Below are 18,876 nucleotides of genomic sequence, written 5' to 3'. Positions count from 1 at the left end.
TTTACCTAAAGTGGGCTTCGTCCATATCTCGGCCTAATTTAGATGACAACAACTTGTACGTTAAACTGAGGGTATGAAGGGATGAAAATTTGGGGGGTCTTGTAGAATGTAAGTGCATTTTGCATGTGAGAAAAATATAAATATTACTTGGAGTTCAGAAGCCTGACTATGGTGGTTCTAAATTATGTACACAAATAAATAGATTCTCTTCCATTTATAGAGTATCACTGTCCCTTGAGTGTGGGCTATTGATAATAATTTGCATTCAGTGAATAGACTCTGGAAAAAATGATGGTGTATCACTTTCCAGTGTAGGTCAGAGATGTGTCATGGCTTCCATAATGCTCTTTTTCAGGTTGCCACGTGGAGAAAGCTACCTTTGATGAAGTGAGGACACTCCAACAGTCTGTGCAAATGCCCATGTAGTATAAAACTGAGTTCCCTTTCCAAGGGTCAGCAAGGAACTGAAGCCTCTTGCCAAAATCACATAAGTGAGTTCAAAAACTGATTCTATAGCACCAGTCAAGACTTGGCTGCTCACCAGTGTGAGTATAGAATTTAATAATTCTTTTGAGCATTGGCAAAGTACTTAGAAAGCTTTTGCCTTACTAGAAGGATAAAATTAGCTGTAAACATTATGCTGTTACTACTTATCAGTGCTTAAAAGCCATACCTGAGGACTCAAACTGATTTCAATTAATTTAACTGTGTTCCAAAACAAAGCTCAAGAATACAGATAAAAGTGCAAAAATAGAACCCAACAATGTAAAACTGATGTTGTCTAGAATCTAATAAAATTATTAGACATCCAAAGAAGCAGCTGTCTATAGTCTATAACAAGGAAAAATCGTAATTGAAATAATTAAAAGACATCAATGACAGATTTAGTATACAAGGACATTAAAGCAGTCATTATAACTGTATTTGATAAGTTTAGGAAGTTAGGAAATGGATTAAACATGCTAAATACAGACCAAAAAAAAAAAAACCCATATCAAACTTTTAGTGGTGAAAACTATAATTTATTTTCATGATGATCTTGAAACTTTGAAGAAAAACTGGTAATATACACATTGATTTGGGTGTTAAGCTTTTGGGGGGCACATTTAGAATGCCACATGTTTTTCAAGAGTACCCACAAAATAATACCACATACAGTTGGTTTTAATATAAAGAAAACAGTAATCTTAATCAACTGATTAAGAAAATGATTTGAGCATCAACAAAAATTTCATGATTGCTTGTGTGCAATTTCATCCATGTGAAACCAGGCAAAACAGGAACTCAGCTACATGATAATCCACAAATCACAAACACAGATATGCACATCCAAATCCACCAACTATCTATGACATCTAAAATGAAAAAATACAGTAGACAGGATTGAAAGCCAATACGATGTTGCAGAAGAAATACTAGAGAACTTGAAAATACATGAATAAAACATACATAAAACAAAACCCAGAAACAAAAAGAATGAAAAATTGAAAAGAGAATCAGTTCTATGAGATCTAATCTACATGTGAAAGGAAATCCTTAAGGAGACAAGACAGAGAAAAAAATGTATCCACAGAAAAAAAAATCTCAAATATATCCCCCAAATTTGGTGAAAATAATAAACCCACAGATTCAAAATACTCAACAAAACTCAAGCAAAAGAAATATGGAAAAAGAAACTATACCAAAACACATCATAAAACCAATGATAAAAGAATAATCTTACATTGACAGAAAAAGACATGTGTACAGAAGAACAAAGGTAAGAATGAGAGATGTCTTCTCACCAGAAACAATCTAATCTTGAAAACAGTGGAGAAACATCTTTAAAGGACAAATGTAAATGTCAATCTAGAATTATTTATCCAGCAAAACAATATATTTCCAGTCAAATGTGAAACATTTTTCAAAATGCAAAAGCAGTGCAGATGAAATCTTGAGATGAGCTTGAGATACATAGAGAGATAATCTTGGATTATCCAAGAAGGCCCAAAGTTATCAGAAGGGTTTTTATAAGTAAAGGAGGAAGGCAGTAGAGTGAAAGTGTCAGACTGATGCAGTATAAGCAAGTCTTGATCAACTATTGCTGAATTCAAAGTGCACTGTGATCCGAGTGTGCCAGCCTTTAGGATCTGGAAAAGACAAGGAAATAGATGATTCCCTTGAGTTTCCAAAAGAAACACAGGCCTGCTAATTCCAGAATTTTAGCTTACTGAGACCTATTTCTGGACTCCTCACCTGCATAACTGTAACATAATAAATAAATCTGTGCTGCTTAAAGTTATTAACTCTATGATAATTAGTTAAGCAGCCATTAGAAACTAATACAATAAGCAATAGAAATGCATTGGGGGTTTATAACACATGCCAAAGTAAAAGTGTAAAATATAGCATAAATGCTGGAAGGGAGACATGAAAACATTCTACTGCTAATTTCTTATATCTGAAGTGATATTACATCACTCAAAGTAGACTGTGATAATTAAAATATAGATAATACCAATCCAAAAATAACTACTAGAATAATATAATAAGGAAATACCTAAAAAACAAAAATACTCAATATAAATGGAGGAAAAAAAAAGAGAGAGAAACAAAGAACAGATGAAACAAATAGACCACACTTTGCTACTGTAGCAAAATCTAGTCTATACTGATTAACACATCGGTTAAACCATCATTTAAGCATAAAACAACATATATTGTCACATAAGCATGAAACTGTAATCTTATATGATTTAGTCATTTAGAAAAGCTTTTTGAAATAAACCCTAACAACTTTGAAATGAATTAAAATAAATTCAATTGGAGACAGTATTACAAAAGCATTGAAAGTCAGTCAGTCATGTCCAACTTTTGGGACCCCATGCACTGTAGCCCACCAGGGTCCTCTGTCCCTGAAATTCTCCAGGCAAGAATACTGGAATGGGTAGCCATTCCCTTCTCCAGATCTTCCCAACTCAGAGATCGAACCCAGGGTCTCCTGCATTGCAGGCAGATTCTTTACTGTCTAAGTCACCATTAGGGCTCTAAATAAGAAACAGTGCCCTAGAATACCAATATTAAAGGTCTCAAGTTCGAAATAAGAAAAAAAATCAATAAACAGAGCTGCGGAAATAGAAATATGTGTAACTGAAAATGTCTTCATTTTTTCAACAGTGGGAGTTAAACTATACTACACATGAGGTATATTGTGTTTGGCTTTAAAAATGAATTTCTGTGTTTATAATCTTTTTAATATAACAAACTTTAGGTGTTTTTTAATTGCTAATAAATTCTTACATTTTCATACCTAATTATTTTTACATGTTAAATTTAGTTTAATATTAGTTTATTAAAATAACAGTAAAATGTCAAAACCTCAGAGACTTGATTATCCATTTATCTCTCTTGTTACATATATACACATACATTTAAGAGAATGGTCTATTCTAAGAGCTTTACATCTTCTAATGAACATAAGAGATACGTAATATTATGTATTTCCAACAGAGATCACTGGGTCTTAGGTATCAGATAAGTTGCCCAAGGTCACAGAGGAGAGTGGCACCATGTATATTGCAATGAGCATCTCTCTCGTCATGAATTAAATGAATAAAGATAGCCTGTCTGGGGAGGCTTTACAAATAGCTGTGAAAAGAAGAGAAGTGAAAAGCAAAGGAGAAAAGGAAAGATATAAGCATCTGAATGCACAGTTCCAAAGAATAGCTAGGAGAGATAAGAAAGCCTTCCTCAGCGATCAATGCAAGGAAATAGAGGAAAACAACAGAATGGGAAAGACTAGCGATCTCTTCAAGAAAATTAGAGATACCAAGGGAACATTTCTTGCAAAGAGGGGCTCGATAAAGGACAGAAATGGTATGGACCTAACAGAAGCAGACAATATTAAAAAGAGGTGGCAAGAATACACAGAAGAACTGTACAAAAAAGAACTTCAAGACCCAGACAATTACGATGGTGTGGTCACTCACCTAGAGCCAGACATTCTGGAATGTGAAGTCAAGTGGGCCTTAGAAAGCATCACTACGAACAAAGCTAGTGGAGGTGATGGAATTCCAGTTGAGCTATTTCAAATTCTAAAAGATGATGCTGTGAAAGTGCTGCACTCAATATGCCACATTTGGAAAACTCAGCAGTGGCTACAGGATTGGAAAAGGTCAGTGTTCATTCCAATCTCAAAGAAACGCAATGCCAAAGAATGCTCAAACTACCGCACAATTGCACACATCTCACACGCTAGTAAAGTAATGCTCAAATTCTCCAAGCCAGGCTTCAGCAGTACATGAACCATGAACTTCCAGATGTTAAAGCTGGTTTTAGAAAAGGCAGAGGAACCAGAGATCAAATTGCACACATCCGCTGGATCATCGAAAAAGCAAGAGAGTTCCAGAAAAACATATATTTCTGTTTTATTGACTATGTCAAAGCCTTTGACTGTGTAGATCACAATAAACTGTGGAAAATTCTGAAAGAGATGGGAATACCAGACCACCTGACCTGCCTCTTGAGAAACCTATATGCAGGTCAGGAAGCAATAGTTAGAACTGGACATGGAACAACAGACTGGTTCCAAATAGGAAAAGGAGTACGTCAAGGCTGTATATTGTCACCCTGCTTATTTAACTTCTATGCAGAGTACATCATGAGAAACTCTGGGCTGGAAGAAGCACAAGCTGGAATCAAGATTTCCGGGAGAAATATCAATAACCTCAGATATGCAGATGACACCACCCTTAAGGCAGAAAGTGAAGAGGAACTAAAAAGCCTCTTGATGAAAGTGAAAGAGGAGAGTGAAAAAGTTGGCTTAAAGCTCAACATTCAGAAAACTTAGATCATGGCATCTGGTCCCATCACTTCATGGGAAATAGATGGGGAAACAGTGGAAACAGTGTCAGACTGTTTTTTTTTGGGTGGGGGGGGGCTCCAAAATCACTGCAGATGGTGATTGCAGCCATGAAATTAAAAGATGCTTACTCTTTGGAAGGAAAGTTGTGACCAACCTAGATAGCATATTCTAAAGCAGAGACATTACTTTGCCAACAAAGTTCTGTCTAGTCAAGGCTATGGTTTTTCCAGTGGTCATGTATGGATGTGAGAGTTGGATTGTGAAGAAAGCTGAGCGCCAAAGAATGGATGCTTTTGAACTGTGGTGTTAGAGAAGACTCTTGAGAGTTGCTTGGACTGCAAGGAGATCCAAGCAATCCATCTTAAAGGAGATCAGTCCTGTGTGTTCTTTAGAAGGAATGATGCTAAAGCTGAAACTCCAATACTTTGGCCACCTCATGTGAAGAGTTGACTCATTGGAAAAGACTCTGATGCTGGGAGGGATTGGGGGCAGGAGGAGAAGGGGATGACAGAGGATGAGATGGCTGTATGCTATCACCGACTCGATGGACATGAGTTTGAGTGAACTCTGGGAGTTAGTGATGGACAGGGAGGCCTGGCGTGCTGCAATTCACGGGGTCGCAAACAGTCAGATACGACTGAGTGACTGAACTGAACTGAACTGAACTAAAGCACCAGAAGTGGAAACTGTGAGGCTTTTGCATCCAGGAGAAAAGCAACTAACCAGAAGATAAAGAATCAAGAAGAAACTGAGGGTTACATTTTATGTGGGGGAAAAATTAAAATTTGTTCCATTCTGAGATGTCATTGCATCGAAGTGTTATTTGTTAAACTTACATTACAAACCACCCCACACACAATAAATGTCATATAGTAGACACTCAGAAAATGTTTCCTGGGTTAAAACAACAGAATTTTAATTTCACTTTCTGTATAAGTACAGAGAACTTCTAAATTGTTAATGCAAAGTGTCTTTACTCAAGTCTAATAAGGAAAAAGGAAATTAAAATATTGCCTATGTATTCAGTGTAAAACAAGCAGGCAGATATTGTACAATCTAATGCATGGCTTTGTAACACCCTTTTCTATAAAAGAAATCACTTGATGTAGATTTAAACTTGAAAAAAGAATTCACTGGCAGTATTTGACAAAGGAAAGCTGACTTTTTTCTTTTTTAATAACAATTCACACCTACAGTGAAAACCTTTCCAAATAAGTAAATCAGGTACCCACTCTAATCTCAAGTAAAAGAAAAAAAATCACTCTAAGCTAAAATTAATATGTTACAAATTTATCCATAGTTTTACATGCATATAATATACACATATATACACACCCTGACACACATAATCTTAAAGAAATATATTTGCTGTGTAAAACCCTAAAGTAAAAGGCCTTATCTGCTTCTTCTTCCCTTCATGCACCATAAATATCCACAGGTGGGGCTATTTCTTACATATTTTCTAAGTTTAGATATAGAATTTGTTCCCTTATTTCCTGACCTTTTCAAGATAAACAAATGTGTCACAGCTTCTTTGCAGAATCTAGTACTCACAACCATATTTAGGAACTTAACCTGTGCCAACTTAGCTTTTCTTAGAGAGTCAGATTCCCTATGGATAGCGTAGGCAGTCTTCAGTGGCTGTGGGTAACTGAAAGCAGAAGTTTTACTTCCCCTACCCTCACTAGCAGGTAGAATGTTAGAGTGAAAGCAACTTCAGGGCCAGTTTTTCACACATGTAAACACTTTAAAGGCACAAAATATACATAATATATACATAAACTCTATGTAGTTCCCACATTTGACCTTATTCTATAAGCTCAAAGGCAGGTGTGAAACTACACTAAAGAAACAATAAGGTCACCTTCAAATTACACTAGGAGATAGATCCTCTTTTAAGTGAGTAGAATAGGACAGAACTGAGTTTTTATCTAGAGCCCTTCTCTAAAGATTCCCATTTGCCCAGATTCACATAACCTAGTCACAAAGGCTTATGTGCTGGTACAACAGGTCTAATTAACATCAGACATTAACTCCAACATTCATTTGACAATTGAAAAATTAATTTCAATATACCCTGTTAACTATGTACATCTCAAAGACAAATTCAGTGATGTTTGTGGCTTTTGTTTTAGCTACTTCTAGAATGTAGATGCTTAATCAGGATACTTCAAATGCTAACAAACTGCACCTTGACAGCCTAGCCTCAAATATTCTAAAGAATATATAAAGATAGATGTCTCAACCAATGATCAGTGGCCATGGACATTTCACAGGTGTTATTCCTCCATAACCCATGAGTGTTTGGGAGGCTCTTGCCAGAGTACCATTAAGAAACTCAAGCCTCAAGGTCCTGCTATGACCAGAAGTTTGATGGGTGGCTTATCTGTGTCACACTTGCCCTGTCTGTGTCATGGTCCCCATCACAGCCAGGTGCTTCTGATGAATTCTCTTGATGAAGCACTTCTCTGATCTCTGCATCAGCCCTACTCCCAGTGACCTCTCCCCAGAACCTCCTAGGCCTAACTATTCCAAGCATGTCTTTGAAGGAGGAGCTCAAATCTTAGCTTTTCTGAAGTCAGAGCTAGGATACTTTCTTTCATTCTCTTCCCACAAATTCCTATTATTACCTCCTGACTTTTAATACCAAAGACCTCTTGCTTAAAAATTTATTGGACAGTGAAGCTTTATTGCAAAAAGGGTTAATGTATTTAAAAAGCAGAACAGGTTTAATTACAATTTTTCCCCCAACCAAAATCTTACACTTTTTAGTCAGTTTCTAATTTTTAATCCTTAAATAGCACAAGCTGTTTATTCCCTTTTTCCTAAATAGCAGAAAGTGCTACCAAGAGAGACCCAGATTTTGAAAGGGCAGTGAATTGTTCACCCTTTGTGAGCAGAAAATACTAAATGTGCCTCAATGGAGAGAGCTTTTACTAAAGTTGAGAAACAGAATTCCTGTGAGACCTCTGTTTTGAGTAGAGAAAAGCACAAGTTTATTTCTGAAGTCATTTTCTACTTCGTGATGTAAATGTTTTTAGCTTATATGCTGGGGTATCTTGCTTAAAAGACTAGTTTATAAACTGTGCAAAATTAACTCTATATATAATTAGTATAAGAATACACAATATAGACTTGGAACCTTAGGAAGAAGTACAGTTGTTCTGTGCTTTGTTTTTCACAAAAATGCATTCAATATAATTTATTGAAATCATATTTGATGTGTTAGATTCTGTTGTAGAAACTAGATATTCAATGGTGAACAGAGTCACCTGGCTTATGGAGTTTACCCTGGAATTACTCCAACCACACATTGTTCTGTAAATTTTTTTCTTCCTATTAAAAACACATAATGTTAGAGAAAAATTCCAATAATTTGTGCAGATATTTTGTCCTTCAGAAGGGGAGCTTAAGTCATCCCAACCCCTCTTGATCATGGGTTGCATGTAGTAATTTGATCCCTAACAATAGACTTTGGAAAAGGGAAAAACAAAACTTGACAGTGAAGAGACCTCAAAAACACTACTTCAGCTTGTGATCAAGTTTAACTTCACCAAGGAGTCATGTTGATACTGTGAGGCCTTGATTAATATGATTAAGAGAAGCACTTTAACTCAGTAGTCTTCCTCCCATAATCTAAGTCTAACCATAAGAAAATAATAGGACAAATTCCAATTGAAGGGCATTCTACAAAATATCTGACCAGTGTTCCTCAAAACTGCCAAAGTCCTCAAAAACAGAATTCAGAAAAATGGTCACAGCTAGGGGCACCCAAGGGCTTTCTCAGTGGCTCAGTGGCAAAGAAACCACCTGTTGCAGTCTTTTACAGATCGGGACCTGGGGACTGGAGTCGAAAAAAAGAGAGAGAGAAAGAGCAATATCCCTCAGGTTATGTGGAAAACCAATAAAGCCCATACACAGGACTTGTAACGCTCACAAAGGCACAGGGCATCTTGAAACTCCTAGTGAGAAAGTGAGCTCGGTAGGTTTCCATGCTCCAAAGAATTAGCCGGAGACAGAAATAAGGACACGGGGGAACCAAGTCTCTAGTGGAACAAGGGTATTTTATTAGCAGAAATGCATGCTTATATATCTTCAGTAAAATGATTACTCAGCCATTAAAAAGAATGAAATTCCACTAGTTGCAACAAAATGGATAGTCTTATTAAGTACAAGTTTGCTGAAGAGAGTCACTTGAAAGTAATCCAAGCAGGTGCTCTTTCCCATGATCTCAGTCCTGAGAACTGTGTGCAGCTCTACTTATTCCTGTATTCCAGGAACTGATAAGGGACAGAGAGTCCTTGAGAAATGGCACACAAAGGAAGAAAATACAACATATTGGATCCCTTAAAGTTGAATGTCCCCTGACAATTCCCTCTTTTTTATTTTTTCATAATTGGGGGTGACTGCAGATTACGTTTGTGAAAAAGGCCCTGTTATGAGTTCCTTCAGTTCAGTTCAGTTCAGTTCAGTCACTCAGTCGTGTCTGACTCCTTGCGACCCCATGAATTGCAGCACGCCAGGCCTCCCTGCCCATCACCAACTCCCGGAGTTCACTCAGACTTACGTCCGTTGAGTCAGTGATGCCATCCAGCCATCTCATCCCCTGTCGTCCCCTTCTACTCATGCCCCCAATCCCTCCCAGCATCAGACTCTTTTCTAATGGGTCAACTCTTCACATGAGGTGGCCAAAGTACTGGAGTTTCAGCTTTAGCATCATTCCTTCCAAAGAAATCCCAGGGCTGATCTCCTTCAGAATGGACTGGTTGGATCTCCTTGCAGTCCAAACGACTCTCAAGAGTCTTCTCCAACACCACAATTCAAAAGCATCAATTCTTTGGCACTCAGCCTTCTTTACAGTCCAACTCTCACATCCATACATGACCACAGGAAAAACCATAGCCTTGACTAGACGAACCTTTGTTGGCAAAGTAATGTCTCTGCTTTTGAATATGCTATCTAGGTTGGTCATAACTTTCCTTCCAAGGAGCAAGCATCTTTTAATTTCATGAGTAGCCTCCAATTGCTCTTTTGTAAGGGGCTACTGCTCTGTCCAAATAGGCTTGTCATTCTTCCAAGTTATTTTAATAATTGCATGTTTGTCAAATGAGCGATGGCCTCTAGGAAAAGTGTGGAATATATATTTGAGCTTGCCATTGCATAAGTAAATCTCTTCCTATTAAATTAAGGGGTGCATCTATCACATAAGGTTATAATGTTGCCAGTTAGCCTTCTGGTCCCTCACAAGGATAAATTTGAGTACTTTGATAGACTTCTTGTATTTTTGTTTGAGAAAGTCCTATAATTTGGTAAGAAATTCTCTGTATAGGCCAAGATTTGGGCCATAAATGTTTGGAAATAATAGTAATATCGGATCCAGTATCAAGGAGACCAGAAAATCTTTTGCCATTAATTTTGATATATATATTTGGTCATGCATTTTCAGATACTATTGATGTCCATAAGGATTGTTTTTGATCTGTATTGCCAAATCCACCTGTCTGTATGCCATTACAGGAGTTAATAGAAATGTAAGGTAAAAGGAGTAGTTGGGCAAAGGAGTACGTCAAGGCTGTATATTGTCACCCTGCTTATTTAACTTCTATGCAGAGTACATCATGCAAAATGCCAGGCTTGATTAAACACTAGCTGAAATCAAGATTTCGGGAGAAATATCAATAACCTCAGATATGCAGATGACACCACCCTTATGACAGAAAGTGAAGAGAAACTAAAGAGCCTCTTGATGAAAGTGAAAGAGGAGAGTGAAAGGGCTGACTTAAAACTTAACATTCAAAAAAAAAAAAAGATCATGGCATCGAGTCCCATCACTTCATGGCAAATAGATAGGGAAACAATGGAAACAGTGACAGACTTTATTTTCTTGGTCTCTAAAATCACTGCTTATGGTGACTGAAGCTATGAAATTAAAAGACACTTGCTCCTTGGAAGAAAAGCTATGACACACCTGGACAGCACATTAAAAAATGGAGACATTACCTTGCCAACAAAGGTCTGTCTAGTTAAAGCTATGGTTTTTCCAATAATCATGTATGGATGTGAGTGTTGAACCAAAAAGAAAGCTGAGTGCTGAAGAATTGATGCTTTTGAACTGTGGTGTTGGAGAATACTCTTGAGCATCCCTTGGACTGCAAGGAGATTCAACCAGTCCATCCTAAAAGAAATCAGTCCTGAATATTCAACACTTTGGCTACCTGATGCGAAGAACTGACTCATTTCAAAAGACCCTGATGCTGGCAAATATTGAAGGCAGGAGAAGGGGACAACAGAGGATGAGATTGTGGATGATCTCATGGACTTAATAAACATGAGTTTGAGCAAGCTCTGGGAGTTGTTGATGGACAGGGTAGCCTGGCTTGCTGCAGTCCATGGGGTTGCAAAGAGTTGGACATGACTGAGCGACTTTCACCTTCACTTTTTTGTGGCTTAAACAACTAATATCTATCTCTCATAGTTTTTGAGACTGGGAAGTCCAAGGTCAAGGCACTGAAAAACTTAATGTCTGGTGAGGATCCACTTCGTGGTTCATAGATGGCATCTTCTCACCATGTCCTCAAATGGTACCACTAGTGAAGGAGCTCCTGAGGTCTCTTTATAAGGTACTAATCCCATCACAGCGCTTTGCCCTCAGGGCCTAATCACCTCCCAAAGGTCCCAACTCCTATTACCATCACACTGGTGGTTAAGTTGCAACATATGAATTTGGAAAACCCAAACATTAAATCTATAACTTTGTGAAGTTTACATTTCAGTTTTTTTTCCTTGGTTTTGTTTTTTTTTTTCTTTTTTTAATTCCTGAAATTATGCTTGAAGTTTGTTCTGGGAGGTAATGTAGTTACTTTGAAACAATTTAATATATTTGCATCTCCCTTTTTTCCTTATTTAGGCAGGACTGGAGAACGCGATGGCACCCCACTCCAGTACTCTTGCCTGGAAAATCCCATGGACAGAGGAGCCTGGTAGGCTGCAGTCCATGCGGTCACCAAAAGTTGGACACGACTGAGAGACTTCACTTTCACTTTTCACTTTCATGCTTTGGAGAAGGAAATGGCAACCCACTCCAGTGTTCTTGCCTGGAGAATCCCAGGAACGGGGGTCTGGTGGGCTGCCATCTCTGGGATTGCATAGAGTCGGACATGACTGAAGCAACTTAGCAGCAGCAATAGCAGAGTAGCATTTAGTTTTAAATTAATTTTCCTAGGACTGAAGTAATACCATCTTGATACCATAACCAATCCTTCACACATTATGAGGCTTTCTGCTTTGTTGGGAACAGTCATTTTTCTTGGTCTGTGAGACCTTCAGCTACTCTTTCTTCTCATACTTTGAAAAGTTAAAGGGATAGTTGCCTCAGTCACGTCCAACTCTTTGAGACCCCATGGACTACAGCCCACAAGGCTCCTCTGCCCATGGAATTCTCCAGGCAAGAATACTGGAGTGAATTGCCACACCTTCCTCCAGGGACTCTTCCCAACCCAGGGATCCAGCCCTCATCTCTTACATCACCTGCATTGGTAGGTTCTTTTTCCACTGGTGCCATGTGGGAAGCCCTTAATATTTTGTATCCTAAAATCAGGAAGTATCCCCCAACACATTCATTGATCAGTGCTCTGCTGTATATATTGGAGGATCACATGAAAATGAACTTTCTCTTTGCATCTCTCTCCTATCTGATGCTCTGCTCTGTGATCTCTTGCTGACTTGGCTTCCCTGGAATCATAGTAAAGTCTCTTCAACTTAACAAAGCCACTGCACTTTATTTAGGTCTGTTTTCCCTATGCTTTGGCTTGGAAACTTTCTCCAGGCAGTGAACCATTTAGTCAGAGGGTATACCTCATTGGTTTCCTATCTCTCAGAAAAAGACTGACCTTTGACAGGTGTACAATGTCTTGAGTGCTGCTGCTTCTTATATATTATTCAAATGTTATTGTTGTTTCAGGGTAAACCGCAATCCATTTTACTCCAACTTGAGCAGAATCAAATCTCTCCTTAACTTTTGATTGCACACTAGACATTGTAGATTAAAAAAAAAAAAATTATAGTCTCCAAAGGAAGTTACTTTCCCCAAAAATGAAATTTCCTTTGGCAAGAAGAAAGAGTAGCAGCCCATCACTTTGATGCTGTTGAGGATGGGGATTAAGCTTAATGAGAACTGGTACACTTTATTTTTTTCCCCATTGTTCTAAGGCATAGTATTTCTGAGGTTTCAAAGAAAACCTGGATGTTTTTACCAAGTCCCTCTAACTTGGTAGGCTATGAACTCCAAAATATCTATGTATGTCTAGAAGCTGCTAAAGTCTTTGTGCCACTCTTCATCCTCCAAGATTTACTTTTCTTCTGAGTTCTTTACAGTATAATCCTATGTATGCAGTGGGAGTCAGCTAACTACTTGAAAGAAATTTTATGCAGATTTTGAGATTATCCTCTCTATGGCTTCCTCTGATATTTTTCTTCTCAGTTTTCAGTCCCTGACAAACTCCAACATTGCTCTCTGTTTCCTCAGTCCAGTGAGACTGCTGCTTACTACAGGGTTCATCTGTAACCAGAGGATTTGAGAGATGTCCTCACAGGAAGAGTTTGGTATCTACTGAACTTACCTAGTATTTTCCCCTTCTTTCAAGGATCAGACCCTTTTTTAATGTATCCTCCGTATTTTAGTTGTTCTACAATGCCTTCAAATGCTCGCCTTTTACATTTTGTCCAGCTTTAACCATTGTTATTGGCAGGAGGTTTAGTCTGTTCCTCTGCCATGACAACAACCAGTACTCTTTCTGATATTTGGAAAGCTTTAAAAAATATCAATAGTTGGGCCTCACTCCAGACTAATTAAATCAGAATATCTGCAAGTAGAGTCCAAGCATTTGTGTTTTTAATTCTTTCCAATGATTAAAATATGCATAGAGATCTAAGAACCTCTGGTCTAGGTTGACTAGTACTGACAGCTGGCTTGGATTCCTTTCATCCAAATAAAAATCCCTGTGGTCCAAGGCTTAGAAACAAATTTTATTGTAAGAGGTTTAGTAAGTGGATAAAGAGCTCCAAGTCTTGAGGAGCAGGAGGAATTCCTTACAGAAGCATTCCTTCTCTCTCTTTAGCTCCAGTGCATTGGTGGCAATTCTACAGAAGCGCATTCTCTTTATTTACACTGAGCTGGACTCAGGATAGGCACCACAGCTGTCGCTGAGAGGAGTAACTGGCAGAACTTTTTCCCACCCCTTCAATTTACCCTCAGACTTTCCCACTGCTCCCTTAAAATTCTAACACATGTTCCATCTGATATCAGACTATTTCAGAGTTCTGACCAGAAAATATACTCTCTAGAATTTTTTTTTTTTAACTACATCAGATTTCAGGTTTCTTGAAAATTGAGAGGTCGGAATTCCAAGCAATCCTTTGGCTTTATTACTTCCAAAATGTTCTTTAATATTAAAGTGTTCCTTAATATTAAAGATGGAATTCTTAGTAGTTTTATATCACATTTATAAATTTACTCTTAATATTATATTTCTTGTGCAATTATAATACGTGTGAGGTTGAATATGAAAAATGATAACTTGGAAGTTATAAAACAAAATATTTGGTTTAGGTCAGATGCACAATTTTTATTTCCATTGAGTTTATAGTATTTCCTCTGCCTCTCCTCAAATCTTAGGGGGAAAAAAAAACAAAACAGGTCAAAGTGGTTAATAGTTTTGAGCAAAGAGTCATGTCAAATAATTCAATACATTTTAATGGTTAAGTCACAAATACTCCATTGGATCATAGAAACAGCAAAAGAATTCCAGAGAAACATCTACTTCTGCTTCATTGACTATACTAAAGCCTTTGACTGTGTGGATCACAACAAACTATGTTAAATTATTAAAGTGATGGGAATACCAGAGCACCTTACCTGCCTCCTGTGAAGGCTGTATACAGATCAAGAGGCAACAGTTAGAACTGGACATGGAACAATGGACTGGTTTCAAATTGGGAAAGGAGTACATCAGGCTGTATATTGTCACCTTGCCTATTTAACTTATATGTAGAGCACATCATGCAAAATGCTAGGCTGGATGAAACACAAGCTGGAATCAAGATTGCAGGAGAAATATCAATAACCTCAGATATCCAGATGACACCACCCTTATGGCAGAAAGTGAAGAGAAACTAAAGAGCCTCTTGATGAAAGTGAAAGAGGGGAGTAAGCCAGATTAAAACTTAACATTCAAAAAACGAAGATCATGGCATCTGGTCCCTTCACTTCATGGCAAATAGATAGGGAAACAATGGAAACAGTGACAGGCTTTATTTTCTTGGGCTCCAACATCACTGCACATGGTGACTGCAGCCATGAAATTAAAAGACATTTGCTCCTTGGAAAAAAGCTAACAACGTGTTTAAAAAGGTCTGTATAGTCAAGCTATGGTTTTCCCAGTAGTCATGTATGGATGTGAATGTTGGACCATAAACAAGGCTAAGTGCTGAAGAATTACTGCTTTTGAATTGTGGTGCTGGAGAAGACCCTTGAGAGTCCCTTGGACTGCAAGGAGGTCAAACCAGTCAATCCTAAAGGAAATCAACCCTGAATATTCACTGGAAGGACTGATGTTGAAGCTGAAGCTCCAATTCTTTGGCCACCTGATGTGAAGAGCCAACTCATTAGAAAAGATTGAAGGCAAGAGGAGAAGGGGCCGTCAGAGGACAAGATTGTTGGATGGTATCACCTACTCAACGAACATGAGTTTGAGCAAGTTCTGGGAGAGGGTGAAGGACAGGAAAGCCTGGCATTCTATATTCTAGTCTATGGGGTCACAAAGAGTCAGACACAACTGAGGGACTGAACAACAACATAAATGTTTAGGAATACTTCATGCTATTTTGCCAACTTCCTTCTACCAAACTATCTTACTGGGGATAGCCATGTTTTGCCTTACTCTGAAATATCCATTAGATTATCTACTTTATGTGTGATACAAGAAGGCACAGTTTAAAACTTACAGTTTTCTCTTAGCAGAAAGACAAAATCTAAATGCCTCACTGTTAAGTCACTGGCTACTCTTTAATTATTACGTTTTGAATTGTAAGTCTTTATTGGCATTAAGGAACCATGATCTTTGGAAAATACTTCATCTTCTATGAACAGCAGTAAGCCAAAATGCTAGAATTCACACTTACAGTTCTTAATAAATCATAACTCAATGCTGAAAAGCTTAGTCCTAATAAATACATTTCCTTTTTCATCATTCATATGATTGGCTTAACTTTTTTATATCCTTGTCTCCTTAAAATATAGCTTTATCTTAACTAAGACAATGACTGCTGATTCATCCACTCCATTCCAACTTATATTGCAAAAGTCCAGAAACTTATCAAAAGCAAAAATTTGAGGGAAAAGTCAGAAAGAGGCCATGAAGAAAATAAGATTTAAAAAGATAAACCTATGATGAAATTATAGAAGAAATTCAAAATTATTTAGAAGATAATTCTATTAAAGTTTGGTGACTTCCAACTATTTGAAATATAATTGCAAGGTCATGGATATCCTATACTCTGTCTTCACTGAAAACTAAACAGGAAAAAAAATTTTTTTAAATGAGCCCATGGAGACTTCTAATAGACAAAGGGTATAATCTCTGTTCATTAAGTAATTAGCAAATTAATGATCCTTCAAGTTATTCAACATCTGCAGATATTATCAAAAGGGTCTGCAGAAAAATCCTTGCCAGAGCTCCTTTGGCCAAGGGTATCTCAGGTGCCTCTAATGGTTGTTTTAGAAACGTTCATGAAACTGCCTCTTAAAGACCTTTTCTACTGTGTAAGATAAGTGCTTCATGACTTACAGAGGATGACCTATGTTTAAAAGGAACTTCAATAACACTTGCTGTGCTTAAACCACATTTAGCTGAGAGAAAGTAGAGAGGAAATAGGACTAAAAGGAGAAGAGATAAAAAAGGAAGAAATTTTAAAAGAAAGAAACAAGTAGTGAGGGTGGGAAAGAGAAAATCAGGTCCCAGGCATCAGAATCTCTAAATCTGCTGTTTCAGGCACAGATATGGCTCTAAATGAATAGCTATGGTCCTGTTTAATGGATATATTTTAAAACCCCTCAGGGATTTTTTCCTTTCTAATTAAAACACACTTTGATTTTTTTGTAGGCAAAAAAACTCCTTGAGATAAACTCTAAGAAAAAGTGTGGTAAGTCTCTGGAACCTCTTTATCTGAGAAGCCTGACAAATTAAATTTCCACCATCACCAGTCGCAAATTGGATGAAATCAGACTATTTGAATCAATGGTGCCAATAGACAGGACCCCTTTGCGCTGACTCTCCTGGGATCGTTATACATATATACATACATATATATATATATAGCTAAATGCTCTGCAGAGCATTTAGCAATATGTGCTGTCATTCCAATGAAGATAAGAATGATCATTTAAAAAGATGAAATGTTTCTAGCCCAGGGTAATATGTCGAAACTAAAATGCATAAGCATGAGATCAAGCCATGGAAATGTTGTGCCTGCTTCAATAGTGAAAATGATGGATGATGACAAGAGAATTCAAATGAAAAATAAAGAGTTTATACCAATTTAGAAAGTACCACAGGACACTTGAAGCAGCTAAATTGTGTCCTCTAATCAATATAATAAAATGCCATCAATAAACTAAGTGAGCACCAGCCCTCACAAGATACAAGGCTTATAAGCTACACCCATAAATCATTTCAAACTCTACAAAGGGCACTTCCCTCAAGAAGCTGAGTATGTGTATTTATTGTAGATATAAGCCTATTCTCACACCAAAGCTTGATAAAATCTTTCCATCTTTGACCAAATATAATTTTATTACTTGTTTTAAATGTAGAGGAAATTTCAGTAAGAGTGGCCCTAGACAGACATCTAAGGCAGTCCACAGGATAAATTAAATGCAATTTTAAAATACAAAAACCACTTGAAATAGTTCCCAAGTAAGGTAGTCATATATGTAATATTTCACACAGCAGACAAAAAGGGATTTTATTAGATTAAGAGTCAAGTCTCAGTTGTGGAAATGCAATTTGATATGAAAACTTATGAACTCTAATGTAAAAGGTTTCTGTATCTCCTTAGTATAACTCTGGCATGTTAAATCTCCAGTGAAATTTTTAAAAATTAAAACAAAAATAAAAACAAAAAATTTTTCTTTGGGAAAGAAAATTAGATTGAGTGTTAGGAGGCTGGGAATCTCATGCTGCTCTACAATGACTTATAAACATGGTCTGCATTGGGTCCTGCCACCATTCTAAGCTTTAGTCTTCATTCAAAAAATGAGAAGGGTTGCATTGTATTTCTTCCAGCTGAGATTAAAAATCACATTTAAATCCATGGTGTTAATAGAACAGCAGAACATGCATAGTCAATTCACCATGGTATATCTGATGTTGCTAGAATCTTAGAAGACTGGGGAGGCAACACAGCAAAGGTGATGCTAAGAGCTGAGAAATTTAAATGCAAGGTTATCCTATCACTTCATAAATTTCTATTCTTATGATTCCATGTATATATTATATAAACTCTCCCCAGTATTGTTTTCTCCCTTGCCACTATCACTGCCATTTAAAGGTTTTAATTTCCTTCCATATTTATTTTTGGCTTTATATTTCCTTCCATATTTATTTATTATGGCTCCATTTATGTCATGAAGGCGAATTAGGATGTATCCTCTATAACAGGAGATATCCTCTAAAGCTGTAACTGTTCCTTCTCTAAGACATACAGTTGGCCAGAGGAATCACACTGGATTTTCTTTCAGGAAGATCCTAGGGATTTCAGGCTTTGAATGCAGGCTTTGAAAAGCAACTTAGAATCCACTAAAAGGTTTTTATACATTTTGGAGTCAAGCAAGGAATCGATCTGATTCATAGGCTTATCAGTCATGTGACTTTGCTAAAAAATTTGACTCCCAGTTTCATCATGTATAAAATCTATTGGCTTGGCCTGCAAGTTCATTTGGGGAAACAAAAATATAAAATGTCTACTTTACAGAATTA

The 18,876-nt window shown here is 37.3% G+C and overlaps 1 long non-coding RNA gene across 1 annotated transcript in view; it reads right to left on the bottom strand.

Moving 5' to 3' along the window:
* Positions 1–1,020: 1,020 nt before the first annotated feature.
* Positions 1,021–18,876, bottom strand: part of LOC129646461 (uncharacterized) — a 160,147-nt gene continuing 142,291 nt past the window's right edge. Inside the window, exon 3 of the long non-coding RNA XR_008711935.1 lies at positions 1,021–2,129. This is a non-coding gene — a long non-coding RNA (uncharacterized LOC129646461). The remainder of the gene's footprint in view (positions 2,130–18,876) is intronic.

Source organism: Bubalus kerabau, chromosome 3, assembly GCF_029407905.1.
Source record: "Bubalus kerabau isolate K-KA32 ecotype Philippines breed swamp buffalo chromosome 3, PCC_UOA_SB_1v2, whole genome shotgun sequence".
NCBI classification, from domain to species: domain Eukaryota; kingdom Metazoa; phylum Chordata; class Mammalia; order Artiodactyla; family Bovidae; genus Bubalus; species Bubalus kerabau.
Note: the sequence above shows the minus strand (reverse complement) of the source record. Positions and strands in the feature narration are given on the sequence as shown.